This window comes from Anastrepha obliqua, chromosome 4 (assembly GCF_027943255.1).
Source record: "Anastrepha obliqua isolate idAnaObli1 chromosome 4, idAnaObli1_1.0, whole genome shotgun sequence".
Classification (NCBI taxonomy): Eukaryota; Metazoa; Arthropoda; class Insecta; order Diptera; family Tephritidae; genus Anastrepha; species Anastrepha obliqua.
Genome location: NC_072895.1, coordinates 109,765,857 through 109,780,264, shown reverse-complemented (window position 1 = coordinate 109,780,264; position 14,408 = coordinate 109,765,857). Strand labels below are relative to the sequence as shown.

The following is a 14,408-nucleotide window of genomic DNA, read 5'->3' as shown; positions in this document are numbered from 1 at the left end:
AATTCGGTACGAATTGCGGTTTATGCCGCAAAAATTTAACGAAAATTCAAAAAAAAAAAATTTATAAATACTCACACAATATACATACACATGTATGTATGTACTCTGACTGACTGATTGACTGACTGACTGACTCACAAAAGTGTTGGCCGAAAAATGAGAAGTGATGTGTTGGTGTGGTGTTGAGCTTTTTATGAGTGTGTAGTGACAAACGGGGGGAAAACGCGTAGAAAAAATAGAAAAAACAAATTTACAAATGTACAACAACGATTGTGCTGCGTATCTACAATGGAAAAATGCTGATTTGAAAAATCAATGGAAATGAAATTTCGTTTATTAAATTTTGAATGCCGCAAAGGAAACGGAAATTGAAGTGAAGTTTGAAAAAGTGAAGTATAATAAAAGTAGAAAAAACGAAAATTGCGAAAGTCGAATTTCTTTATAAGTACGCTTCTGGGCGAAGAAAAAAAATATATATAGAAAAAGGACATTTTGTGAAGCTAAAAGTAAAAATCAGCAATAAAAATGGTAATTTTTGAAAAATTTTGTATACCATTTTGCAAATCTTATATACACGCACATACATATGTCGCTGCTTTTTAGTATATTTTTGAACATATACATACATTCATACATACACCATATATTTTGCCTGTGTCGGTATGCGTAATTGGCGTAACTATACGCAAAACTGCTTCGGCGGCATATCTAAATCGTGCCGCTACTACGCTCGTATTTTTTCCTGTCGCGGTAGCAGCATGAGGCGCTGGAGTACTGGAGAATACGTACCTACATACATAAACACATACATATATATATATATGTAAGTTCGTAGGGAGAGGAGTTAGGCGTAAGCACGTTGAATTGAACTTAAGTAAAATGTGCCAAAAGTCATGCTGAACTGTGTTGCATGCAACGGACAAGGCATGCAACTTACTTGATGTGGGGTGGGATAGCAGTGTAAATGCAAGAAGCAAGAAGTTAATGGTACTGTTGTGTTGCTTATTAAACATAGTGTGGCAATGTTGTGAGGAGTGTGAGGGAGGCAAGGAATCTCATATCAGCCCAAGCTTAGTGCGCCCGCCAGTATTCACGGTGATGTTAATGTGGGCCAGCCAAGTCCGCTGCGTACCATGAACTCTATGCTCCACGCACAACTACACATTTCTAGATATGGGCAGCTACAACAACACACCACAGCACAACAGGCGTTAGCTCAAGACGTTAACGTTGTGCTTCATCGGAGACACGCATTCTGCGAATCGATTGTAGACTCACAGCAGTGACTCCTGCGCGAATGCTTGCTCCAAGATAAATATGTATGTATGTATATGCCTACATACATATATATGTATGCTTGTATAGCTGACTTGGGACAATAGCGGCCTGATGCAGTGCGACACGCACGATGATTTCTATTCGAAAAGCTGTGTACACGTATGTGTGCTTGGCAGGAGCCTACCTACCAGTACTCGTAACCGTTTGGCTGTCCAAACAACGACTAAACATATTCGCAACAGCTCTTTGTTGTTGTTTTTATTTTTCTATTTTTTTTTTTCTTTCTGCTGCTTATTTGCTTTTGTTTTATTATTATTATTATTTTCTTTAACTTTCCTCTTGTTGGGCTTTTGGTACTTGAAATGGGCGTCTTCCGCAAATCTTGTGCTGCTGTTGTAGCTGCTGCCAAGAAGATGTGCGTGCCTGCAGCTTCTGTTCTTAGTAAAACTTTTTTGTTTGCTTTTGTTATGTTTTTCTTCTTCTTTTGTGTGTGTGTGTGTGTGTGTGTATGTGTGCATGCTCTGCCATTGTCACTTTGCATATTTCGAGTGCTGTTGGTGCAGAAATCCTCTGTTTGCGGCTGCGGTCAGTTACTTTTCACCCACTTCAATGGGTATCAAATTCTTCAATTTGAATTTAAAATCTTAAGCAACGAAATTCACGAAATTAATCATGAAGGGGTTAGGTGGGTTTCAGAGGTTGAAAAAAAGAAGATTTTGACTATTTTTTTTAGTATATAAAATCATATATTTTATTTAAGCAATTCACTGTATCTAAGATACATATATAAACAGTATTTTGTGAAATTTTTATTTAAAAATTTCGAAAACTCAGCCGTTGGTACCTCATCTTACTTGACGTCTCAAAAAAAAAATGCTCTTGCCGTGGACAGCATAGCTCATTATTGGTTCATCTAAAATCAGAAAACCAAACGGATTTCGTTAGTACATGGATAAATCTCGTTGTTGTACGAAGGAAAAAAAAAAATCAAAATTTGAATTTATGACAGGCTTTGAACCAAAAAACACATTTTTTAGTGATATTTTCGACATACATTGGCTAAAAAAAAATTGTTGTAATTAACAAAAACAAAATCCTTCGTTCAATAACTAGATAATGTTATTTCAAAGATTTGTACAAAATTTGAACTAAATCGCTTCATAACTTTTCGAGATATCGTGTCCACCGACTTCAAAAATGGAGTTTTGAGATAAACACGTATACGAGCGAAGCGCTCAACTGAAGGGTCTATCTCTTAGAATTTTACTCGGATTGACTTAAAATTTTAGGAGAGTATTTTAAACATACTGTACTATTTAATGAGACAAAAAAACAAAATTCGATTTTTTGAAATTTTCAAACCCACCTAACCCCTGAATGAAATTTAGTTGAATATTTTTTTTAAAGAGGTAGTTGTTTCTTTTTTTAGCAAAAATCAATTTTTTTTAATGACACCTGTTTTTTGTGAGGTTTTTGCCGAGCTACGTTTTGATGTTTTCCCACAAATGGAGAGATCCACACTTTTGCGCCATCTTCAAACACCAGATGGTTCTTTACTAGGGGTTTTTCATGGCAGAAATATACAGATTTCAAACATGTACACATCCGAATGGAAGTCTGGGATCAACCCATTCGGCTGCGGCGATTGCAGCCACTTTATTCGAAAAACCAAAAATTCTTATTATTTATGGAAACCATTTCTTTCACATGACTGTCCGTTGTTGTTGTTGTAACAATAATACTAAACCCTGTCAGTGTAGTGTAAATTCCCGGTGGTCTTCGTCTAACTCCCCTGAAGATAGGCCTATGAAATTTGCTGTTTCGGCAGGTTAGGTCCAGAGGGAGAGACGATCTAGATGAGTGGGTTTGATGGGGCATGTGAAAAAGTGGTTAGTGTAGTGCGGGGTTCCTTCACATGCTGGACATATGTTTAGTATGTCGGGGTCGATTCTGGATAAGTAGGAGTTTAACCTGCTACAATATCCAGAAAGTAATTGTGCCAAGGTTACGCGGGACTCTCGGGGAAGTTGGAGCTCTTCGTCTGCGATTGGTGGTGGTTGGACTCCGATCGCGGCATTCGGGGGTCGGGAGCTTAAGAAGGCATTCCCATGGCAGTCGGTTCTACGTTACCGGAATGGCTCGGGTTTTCTCCGACTAAGGCCTATCGCCCCAGTAAACTTGCCCTGACTAGTGAACCGTATCTCATATGACTGCCTCGGCTCGGCTGGTTTCGCAGGTGCGTATCCTGTTAACCCGGTTTTCCCAGACTTCGGTGACGGTTTCTCGCTCTATCTCTTGAATGGCTTGCTCAATATTCGCCTCAAGGCCTTGAATCGTTAACGGATTGTTTGCATAATATCGGGACTTCACGGCGCCCCATACAAAATAAGACGAAGGGCGTCAAATCGCAACTACGAGATGGCCAATTAACATCGCCGAGGTGGCAGATTACCGAACTTGGCGCGCAAAGGATCGATTGTGGCATGGCGTGCCATCCCGTTGCAAAATCAAAGATCGTGCAAGCCTGTGTTTGAAATTTGCCATCACAAAAAGAAGCACAATAAATAATCACACAAGCTCACTGCGAAGCTTATCATTTGCTCTCCTAAACTCAAAAATCTCACATATTAATCCACCCATTTTCGATTTGGTGAAGAAACCAGGTGGAAAATGAGCTGGTCATCTAATTCCCACGCATCAAGAACTCATCAGCTTTCAGCTTTCTTCTACTGCGGCAGAATATCTTTGAATCTCCTTTTTATCAGTGCCAGAACCAGAATTTTTCATCAGCTCTGGCACATGCGTTGCTGTCCCACTAGCAGAGGATCATCTGATCAGACTGGTCAATAGAATTTTTGCTTCATTGCTTATCCATTAACTCGTTCACACCATCAGCTTTTGTGGTAGACTCGTACATTTGCACTTATGTACGTAGCTGGAGTGAAAAGAAGAAAAAAAAACACAAATAAGAAAGAAAAAATACTGCCCGCTCTTTGTTTGCCCTCGCATTGCTTATACGAAATGACGTGTTGCAGTTGGCAAGCAGTAACTGCCATTTCAATTCCAACGGCATTAAAAGCGAACCAATCTTGAACCATAAAACAGTGCTCCAACATATTTGTACGTAGCAGTGTCTGCCCATCTTCTCCACCTAAACCAATATAGGTGTATTGTCTAGGCTGTTTGTATGTGTGTGTGGACATCTTATACTCCTACAGCAGTTGGGCATGCTGGCAAGATTCTTTTTTTTTTGTGATCATGACAGTTGGCTGACACTCAACCATATCCAGCCAGCCATCCAGTTAGCCAACACTGACGGCTATACAGGAAACTTACTTGGCTTGCTGGCCATAACATAAAATACAGAGCGGCGCAGCATTTAAGGCAAGTTCGGCCAACCAGTCCGCCATCAGCGGCTGCTAGCCAGTTAGCTCCAGCAGTGCCTTTGTTGGCACAGGAAAGGCAATGTTTGATATGTTTCTATTTAACCGTATAGTCCAATGCTGCGATCGAGTAAACAACGCGCTGTTGGAGATCCGCCAAATGCCAAATACGCTGACGCTCAAGACAAACTGAAGACTTAAGACACGAAACTGGTTTGCCGTTTATCGTTCGCTGTGGTACCCGCTTGGCTGTTTGTGCTTGAAAAATGTTGTTGTTCATTTTTATTCTTTTTATTTCTTATATTTCTTTGTTTGTTTTGTCTTGCCTTATATCGCTCACTGTGCTTGGTTTGTTTTGCTGTAAACTATAATTTTTCTACACAGTGTTTCTTTTTGTGCCACACGATCATACAACACCACATCGCGACACCACTTCAATTGTCAGACTTTAACTTTTAGCGACTTGTTGCCTTGTCTTTGCTTGCCTTACTTTACCTGTGCCGAGATATGCTGCCTAAGCCCTCGCCGTTGTTCGTGGCACCGTTTATACTAATACAATTTTGTATATTTTAATATTATTATTATTATTTGTTGTCATTTGCTGTTGCTGTGTTTGTTGTTATCGTATAACGTCAATCTACTACAAATTTGGTTTGGTATGGGCGTGTCACGCTGACATTTAACCATTGCTTTTATGCATTTCTTTACCATATTTGTATCGAAACCCACGTTTGTGTGTGTGTGTGTGTGTGTGTGTGTGTGTGTGTGTGTGTGTGTGTGCGGGAATCACTTGTCACAAACGAAAAGTTGGATTGTGTGCAATTTCTTATCCAAATTTGTGCATCCTGAGCTTAGTTCGTTTGGTTATGTTTTGCATTTTTATGCCATTTTTGGTAGACCTTTTAGAAATTCTTACTTTAAATTTATGTTTGTATGTATGCATGTGTATGTGTATGTAAATACATATGTTCTATTTCCTTATTCGGTCTAATTATATTGTTGCTTTCGTGTTGTATAATAATTGTCTGAAGTGTAATTTATGTATTTCCAAAACAAAAATTAACTACAATTACCGCTGTGAATACTTCATTGCTTTGTTGTTGGATTATTATGCTTTAAGGCTGTTGAACTTATGGCACCGACTGGCTAGTCTTTAAGCAGAGAACATTTACATTGGTGTCTGTCCTTTTTATACTTTAATTTAAAGTTCTTTTTTAGCTTCAGTTCTTAAAGGTTAAACAAGGTGGCGCAAAATTAATCAAACATTGTTTTTTTTTTTTTTTTTTTTTTTTTTTTACTAAATAAAAATAAATGGTTTTAAGTGCTTATTTATTTTTTTATTATTTAATATAAGGAAAATAACAATAAATTATTATTTCATTGGATATGCAAATAAGTTTTCGTCCCTTTTTAGCCAAAGTTACGAATTTAAATTAAATATTATGTGAAGATGTGCCATTGCAAGCTACATCTTTACTTCATCTTTCAGGCAGCTTACGGATTCCTCTGACTAAAAATTCGAGTTCTTTTGACTTGATTCCTTCATAGAGCCAGTTTGCGCTGCTCTCGTAAGAAGTGAACAGCTCTCCAATAAGCGCTGACTGCATTGATCGGAACAGATAGTAATCCGAAGGTGCAATGTCTGCGGAATACGGCAGGTGGGACAAGATTTCCCAATTCAGTCCCTCTAAATATTTCTGGAGTGATTTAGCAACGTGCGACCTGGCGTTGTGATGCAGCAATCAGTTTGTCATGTCTACCGTCCCATCGTCCGGCCGGTTTTCTTTGAGAGCTGGATTCAAACGCATTAGCTGCAGTCGATAACGTTCGCCAGTGATAGTTTCAGATAGTTTAAAAAGTTCATAATAGATGACACCCTTCTGATCCCACCAGATGCACAACATAACCTTTGAAGCATGCATTTTTTTTTTCAGGGTCGATGGAACTGATTCACCTGACAGGCTCCAACATTTTCGACGATGCCATGCAGAAAACCTTTTCTTTTCTGCGGTTCAAGAAGCATCTCACACGTCACCAAACGAGCTCCTTAAACCCTTTCCTTAAATTGATGTGGCACCTAGTTACTTGCTTTCTGCCACTCCTATCGCGTGCAAACGTTTACCGACGGTTGATCTGTCAACATCCAGCTCTTTAGACAGATCATCAAGGGTTTGACATGCGTCTTCACGACACGTTTCAGCTGCACTTTTCTTTCTTCCGCTTTACTTCCCGGAAATGCTGTTTCTTTCAGAACGAACACCGACATTTTTGACGTCAGATTGAAAAGGAATTTACGCTTCAAACGAATGTCAACTGCTGCGATCGAGACCTCAAATATGCACCTTCAAATCACCAGTATATTATTAGAACGAACACAAAAATAGTATCAGCAGCGACACCTCTTTTACGAGGGCAGAAACTTATTCCCATACCCAATCCAATAATAGGAGCCCTAGCTGCCAGGGCTTACGGCTCAACAGCTGATTTATTTTGACGTTTACGCGCTCCATTGCTACTACTGTAGTTGTCGAGTTCTCAAATGTGCAATATGACTGATGTACGACGCCATTTGCCAATCTTCCGATGAGGTGATTCATTTTGCGCCACCTTGTACTAACCTCAACGGCTGTTCGCACTAATTTAACCGCTTTAAGTATGAAACCAGCCAAAATTTCACTTCAGCTCGTAATTTTCAATAAACTATTACAATTGGTGGTCGGGCCATGCAAAGCCAATGGCTAATTTTCTAAACGAATTCCAGACCCTCGCCGCCTTGAGATCGCAAGTTTTAGGAGATCAACCCATATTATTTCGTTGTTGTTGTTTTTCTTGTCGGGGAAAACTAGCTGCACTTACACAGATAACATTAAGTCCATTGTCCTGCACTCGGGTTCCCTTTTTAATTCTCTTTAAATCTATCCCACCTTCGAAGATATCTGAGTAGATCGTGTGGTGCCAAGGAGCCAAGGTGCTCGCTTCTTAACACGTCAGTGCCAAAGACCTCAAGCCTGATTCGAGCGCAGGGCGGGCAGATGCACAGAAAGTGGTTCGCCATCTCATCCTCTTCTCCACATGCTAGGCAGAGCACACGCTCTGAGATGCATACCTTTTTCATGTGCGCTTCGCCCATAGAAAGTGGCCCGTCATCAGTACAATCAGCTGTCTACAGTCCCTTCTGCTTAGTGACAGGAGGAACTGGGACAGACGTTCGGACAGGACAGGTAACATCAGTTTTGTCCATCTGCAGTCTCTCTCAGCCTGCCAAGCTCGCTTGTGGGCTGAAGTAACCCGTTTGCTAACCATGACTTTGATGGCTGCAGAAGGGAGTAGCAGAATTGGCTTGGAAAGCTTAACACATTACTTGTGTAATTAAAATTGTTTTGACTATACATTTCCAAGGAGGACATCGGTTAGCATACCCATTCTTGGGTCCTACAGCTTATAACCGCCTTTTTTATGAGGATCTTTTTCATAGCAGAAATACACTCGTAGGTTTTCCATTGCCTACCGAGGGGCGACCGCTATTAGAAAAAACTTTTCCTGCATTTTGGTCTTTCACCGAGATTCGAACCAACGTTCTCTCTCTGAAATTCCAATGGTAGGCACGCACCAACCCATTCGGCTACGGCGGACGCCAGTACCTCTGCTTACTACAAAATTTTTAAATAAGAGAATAAAACTTTTAGAAAGTAGTTGAGGCTTTGTTTGCATTGCGAATTACCTCAAGCTTGCGATCGACGCGTGACCAGAAGGATCTTGCGATCTTACAAGTTAATGTGCCTGCACAACCCTCGCTGACACTACATGTAGTCCAGCCATTAAGCAGCAGGACAGGGATAGTCAAGGAAACCCCATACACTTTTTGCACAGGGAAACCCAGTCTCATCTGCCAAGTACTTCCCTGCAATGTCCCTGTGACTAGAAATTCATATGAACTTAATATCAAAATGTTCGCATGCGATCCGATGAAAAGTAAGGCACATCCCGATCAATCTCGGGCGCACCATCAACGGATCTAAGGCCCTGGTCGCCGCTTTTCTGTCGAAATAGATGTTAATTTTCTTTACAGTAGTGCTAACAATAAGGAATATTTTATTCAGTTTTTAGCTCCTGTTGTATCTTGGTATCAGGTGAAATTCTTCTTGGTGATTGCCATAAGGTTTCTTCTCCCCATGACATCCTGAAAAAGGTTTATCAATTCTCTTTACTAAAAATTTATATATTTGTTGAAATAGCTTCCTTTCCTTTTTTCTTAAGCGGTGTCTTAAGTCTTATTCTGGGCCGAAAGGGTTAAAATAAGTCCGCGATTGGCTGGCTTGGTAATGCAGCGAGGTCTGTCGGCATAACTGAAGCATCTCTTTGTCGAAATCTTGTGTTTTATTAGACAAGTTTTGTTAGGCTCTCAATTATTCTTCGCTAACGGCAGCTAATGAGTGAATGAAGAGTTTGAAAGTTGATAAATGAAAATTTTGGCTTTTATGTATCAGCAGGCGCTGGAAAAGTACTATTACAAAAAGTATTGCTATTGCCAAGCCAATTCTATTATAACACTCCAGTCACATTATGAAATTTATTCCTATGAAGTTGATAAGAATAATCTCCGCTAGCTTCCGCACTCACTCCGATCTGCATACATATTTACACGCATACAAGCAAGTGGAACCACCAGTTTCTTGTCAGTTTCTTTCATAAGGAAATTTAAAACACTTAAAGCAATTTCTTTTTCAATTTAACCCATTTGTGCATTTACGTATTGCCTGTATGAAGTTGTGATACTCGAATGTAGAACGCAAATAATTTAATCTAATTCATAATTCAAGCAAGCGCACAATCAAGTGCATGCGTACGTACATATATATTTCCTATATACAAACATATAAAGTATCAAAAACTGAAGTAACTACTTTTATAAGTAAATAATACAAGGGTGGGCTTAAAAATGTTGGGTCTAGGCAAGAAAACCAATGCTCCCATATAAAGTGTATGCCGTTACTGCGTGCTTTGTTAGACTTTTGGACGAGCTTCTCCTACAAATTGTATTAAAGAATTGTTATTTTTTTATGACTCCCACATCTGCCGATTGCTTTCGCTTGTTTTGGTTTCTGCGTAACTTTGAGCATTCATTCCCAGACTTCATAGAACCTCCTTCGCCGGAAACATTCGTGCATTATATGCAACGCTCGAAGGGAAAGTGGAATGCGACATGTGACTTAGTGGCCCAGATTATGAAAGAGATGAGACGTCTGGAAAGACTGCGACACAGCAGTGGCGGCTAATCGCCTTCCTTTTCCGCGAAGTAATACTTGACGGTAGTCCCGTGGCGAGAGGTGATGGAAATATAAAGGCTCAGCCTGATTTCAGAAGGCCACTTGGGGGTACGAAATTATAAAAAAAAAAATCAAAACTATATCAGAAACGGTTAACTTTAATGGTTCACGAAATTTAAATTGAGACCAACTTGTAACCTCCAACAAACTCCAACAGTTTTGAAGGAATCTTTGATAATGTCCAACCGCAACTCGCAGAAATTTCTAAGCCGTTTCGTAATTGAGGACGAAATTTGAGATGCTTCTCCAATGCACCAGAAGTTTAGAAATAGTCGATGATATGCACTTCCGCAATAAATACAGTCGGAAGAGATTAGAAGAAGCTGTTGAATCGATGCGGTATAAATTTGAATCAAAAATCGTGAGAAGAAAATTCTTTTAGCCACGATTGTCGTTACTACAGAAACGACACGGATTTATAATATCCGTCCAAGGACTGGCATTCCAATAGCATTCCCAAAATGTACAAGTCACCACAAAAACAGCAACAAGAATGTTATTTGAGCAGGGACATCGCTCTTGCTTACGAAAGGCCATTAGCCTAGCCGTGGTTTTAGACCTGTTTTTCCGAAATTTCAATATACAGTCTTCTATTTCGTGTATCTGCGTTCACAGAAAGTACTACTTTGGACCAGGTACGGTAGGTAATTGAGAAGTAAAGTCATTTCTCGACGAACAAAAAACAAAATTTATAAGTTCTGGATCAAATCCGTCCTATTGTAAGGCACAACAGCTCGCATGATGGCACCATATGATGAGACGGCCTTTGAAGTTTTCAAGAGAAAGATTCAGTGCAAGTTTTATGGGCTTGTGGAAGATTTATGGACCTTCGGTAGTGATAGCGAAAAATCGTACAAGATCGAACGATGAATGATATACCGAATTAGACAGAGAAGGACTTGGCTTGAGTTAGTGCTTCTAACTGGGAATGAAGAAGGCCGCCATTATTATTTATTTTAAAAAATATGAAATTATAATTTCTAGCGCTAGCAATGGAAGACCTTCGGCTAGTCAGTCTAAAAGACGACGAAGAAAGGAATTCCACTTAAATAAAGAGTTTGCTATGTTGTTGTTATGGCAGTGTGCTAAAGTCATCAGGAGACCCAGGAAACGAGTGATTTCGATAGGGTGGGACCAGAGGGAAAGGTGTCTTAGATGAGTGAGTTTAAGAGGGCATGTGAATAGATGGTTAGTGTCATGCGTGGTACCTTGGCACTTGCCGGAAATATGTTGTCATATGTCAATAAGGCAGTTTTTACGAGGTAGCTGAAGCTCTTTGTACGTGATAAGAACAGGTCGGATTCCGATAACGACATTCGAGGAGCGAGAGCTTATAAAAGTGGTAAGGGGCTTTCGATGAATGTCTTTGAGGTCCAGTGGTTGCTGTGTACTCGTCTGGATATCGTCAGTCAGTTGATGGAGATGCCTTCTGAAGTGCCTAGGTGATGCAACGTCCTCCAAGTTCCTACTAAAGTGGTTTCTTTGGTAACACTGCCCTGTGAAGATGTGGGGTGGGCAACATGAGGAACATTATTATTAAAATTCAACAAAAAATTGAATGACCATTGGACTATGTAAAAAAACTTAAAAAAAAATAATAATAATAAAAAATAATAATAAAAAAAAATAATAATAAAAAAAAATAATAATAAAAAAAAATAATAACAATATTAAAAAAATAATAATAAAAAAAAAATAATAATAATAAAAAAATAATAATAATAATAAAAAATATATTAATAATCATAAAAAATAATAATAATAATAAAAAAATAATAATGAAAAAAATAATAATAATAATAAAATATAAAAATAATAATAAAAAAATATAAAAAAATAATAAAATATTAAAATCCTACAAAAAACTGAAGGACTATTGGATAATGTAAAAAAAATTAAAAAAAAAATAATAATAAAAAGAGAAGATAAAAACGAAGATAAATATAATAATAAAAAAGAAGATAAAAAAAATAATAAAAAAGGAGGGAAAAAAATAAAAAATAATAATAATAAAAAACAATAAATGATATATTAATAAAAAAAAAATAATAAGAAAAAAATATAACAAAAATAATAATAATATTAAAATCCTACAAAAAACTGAAGGACTATTGGACAATGTAAAAAAAAATAAAAAATAAATAATAATAATAAAAAAAAGAAGATAAAAAAATAATAAAAAAGAAGATTAAAAAAATAATAAGAAAGAAGATAAAAAAATAATAAAAAAGAAGATAAAAAAATAAGAAAAAATAATAATAATAATAAACAATAATAAAAAAAGGAATTGGCGCGTACACTTCTGTTAATTGTTGGGCCGTGCTCCGCTTCCCATTTGTGGCGTGCGTCTTGATGTTGTTCCACAAATCGAACTGTGTGCATTGAGTGCAAAGGAGTTGAAAATTGTGCAACGAACTTAATTCTACTCAACCAATATTTGCCCACCTATACCGCTTACTTTTTAGCCCACCCTCGTATAAGTGTATGTATACATTGTATATATATATATAATGCGTTGTATATGTAGCCCTGCACATCAGCAATTGCTGATTTCAAAGAAAATGCAGAATAATTTAATTGAAGTTAGTTGATTTGTAGTTGGAGTGCAGCCGCGCGTTCAAGTAGGCAGCGACGAGCATAAATATCAACAGCAGCAGAAAAAGTAGTACAAAATAGAATTAGTGCCTACTAACAAGAGTCGCGCTGAGTCTGAAGCTGAGAAGCAGATGGGCTTCAGGAAGCATTTGTCAATGCTGCTGATATGATTGTTGCTGTTAGCTTTTGTTTTTTATCTATTGCAGCGTCCCTTGCTGAGTTACTGATATGAGTACGAGAATATTGTTTTGCTGTTGCTCCTATTGTCTTTATTATTGCTTTTGTATTATTGTTAATTTTTTTATTTTCATTTTCTTGCTCTTTATTGTATGATATACTTTTCATTCCGCGCTGCGCTTTATTAAATTGCGCGTGTGAGCTTGTCATACTCCACTTCAAAAGCTTTGATGCTGCTGATTGTTTTGATGATGGCAATCTTGATGATGATGCTGATGGTGATGGTGATAATGATGATCATAATGCTGTTGGCGTTGCTGATGAGTGTATGTATGCTTTGTTATGATCATTATGACACTTGAATTGACACTATTGTAGAGCACTTTAGTATATTCATATGCCAGCTGGGGGCAAGTTTGGGAGTGTACTTACTTTGCTTTCTACATATGGACGTGTTGGCTTACATATGCATGCATATTAGGGATGCCAATAGTAGCGGACAGTTTTGATATCGGGATATTTTTAAAGTAGTCCCGGACGAATTCCGAGATAATTCCCCTTGGGATAAAACTTTTTGAATATGGGTAAAAATTCATTAACTGTTAGCATTCAAAAATACCATTGAATAAACACATTTAAAATTTTAGTTAAATAAAATAAATAAAAATAAATAATTGGCGCGTACACTTCTGTTAGGTGTTTGGCCGAGCTCCTCCTCCTATTTGTGGCGTGAGTCTGGATGTTGTTCCACAAATGGAGGTACCTACAGTTTTAAGCCGACTTCGAACGGCAAATGGTTTTTTATGAGAAGATTTTTCAAGGCAGAAATACACTCAGAGGTTTGCCATTGCCCGCGGAGGGGCAACCCCTTTAGAAAAAACTTTTCCTGCCATTTTGCTGTTTCAAGCACGGAGACTCGAATCTACGCACTCCCCAATGGTAGTCAAGCACCAACCGATTCGGATACGGCGGCCCCAAAGAAATGTTGCTACATTTAAGGTAATTGGCCAGCCGGTTCTAAACAACGCTGCGTCTGTCTAGTCACCTCAAACTAGTGACACGCAGTGGATAAAGCTTCAGGCATGCCTAAAGTCATGACAGAGACCTGTTGCCTCCTGATGTCCCCTCAACAACACCTACACAATGAGACACAGATGCTGCCTGTAAAGGAACACAACAAACTGCTTAGCAAACAGTTTCTGCTTATCAAACCGTTTCTTCTAGGATGCCACCGCAAGTTTCACCCATATAGACGCCTGTTTGAGCGAAAGCCGCCTCCCAGGCACGTCGTCTTCAACTACGCCGACGAAATCCTAGACAAAACGAATCGACAACTACTGGACCGGACAGTGTTTAGACATACGCTAAATGATATTGATCGAGAGACACTTATCACCTTCTTAAGCTCCCGACCATCGAATACAATAATCGGAGTCCAACTACCACCCACAGCAGAAGAAAAGCTATCCAGAGTTGACCGCGACATACCAAACATATGTCCAGCATGTGAAGGCACGCCGCACGACACTAATCACCTTTTCACATGCCCCATCAAACCCACTCATCTAAATCGACTCACCCTCTGGACCCATCCTGTCGAAACGGCAAGTTTCATGGGCCTACGTTCAGATGAGTTAGACGAAGACGA

At 38.7% G+C, this 14,408-nt stretch overlaps 1 protein-coding gene across 7 annotated transcripts in view; it reads left to right on the top strand.

Annotated features, from left to right (window-relative positions):
• The window catches only part of LOC129244573 (uncharacterized), an 81,740-nt gene that overhangs the window by 9,044 nt on the left and 58,288 nt on the right, over positions 1-14,408 (top strand). Inside the window, exon 1 of one of the 7 annotated variants that reach the window (XM_054882282.1) lies at positions 465-528. The exons of the other annotated variants lie outside the window; for them this stretch is intronic. The gene's annotated coding sequence lies outside the window, so the exon portion shown is untranslated. Of the gene's footprint in view, positions 1-464; positions 529-14,408 lie in introns of those variants that run through there. 7 annotated transcript variants of the gene reach the window in all.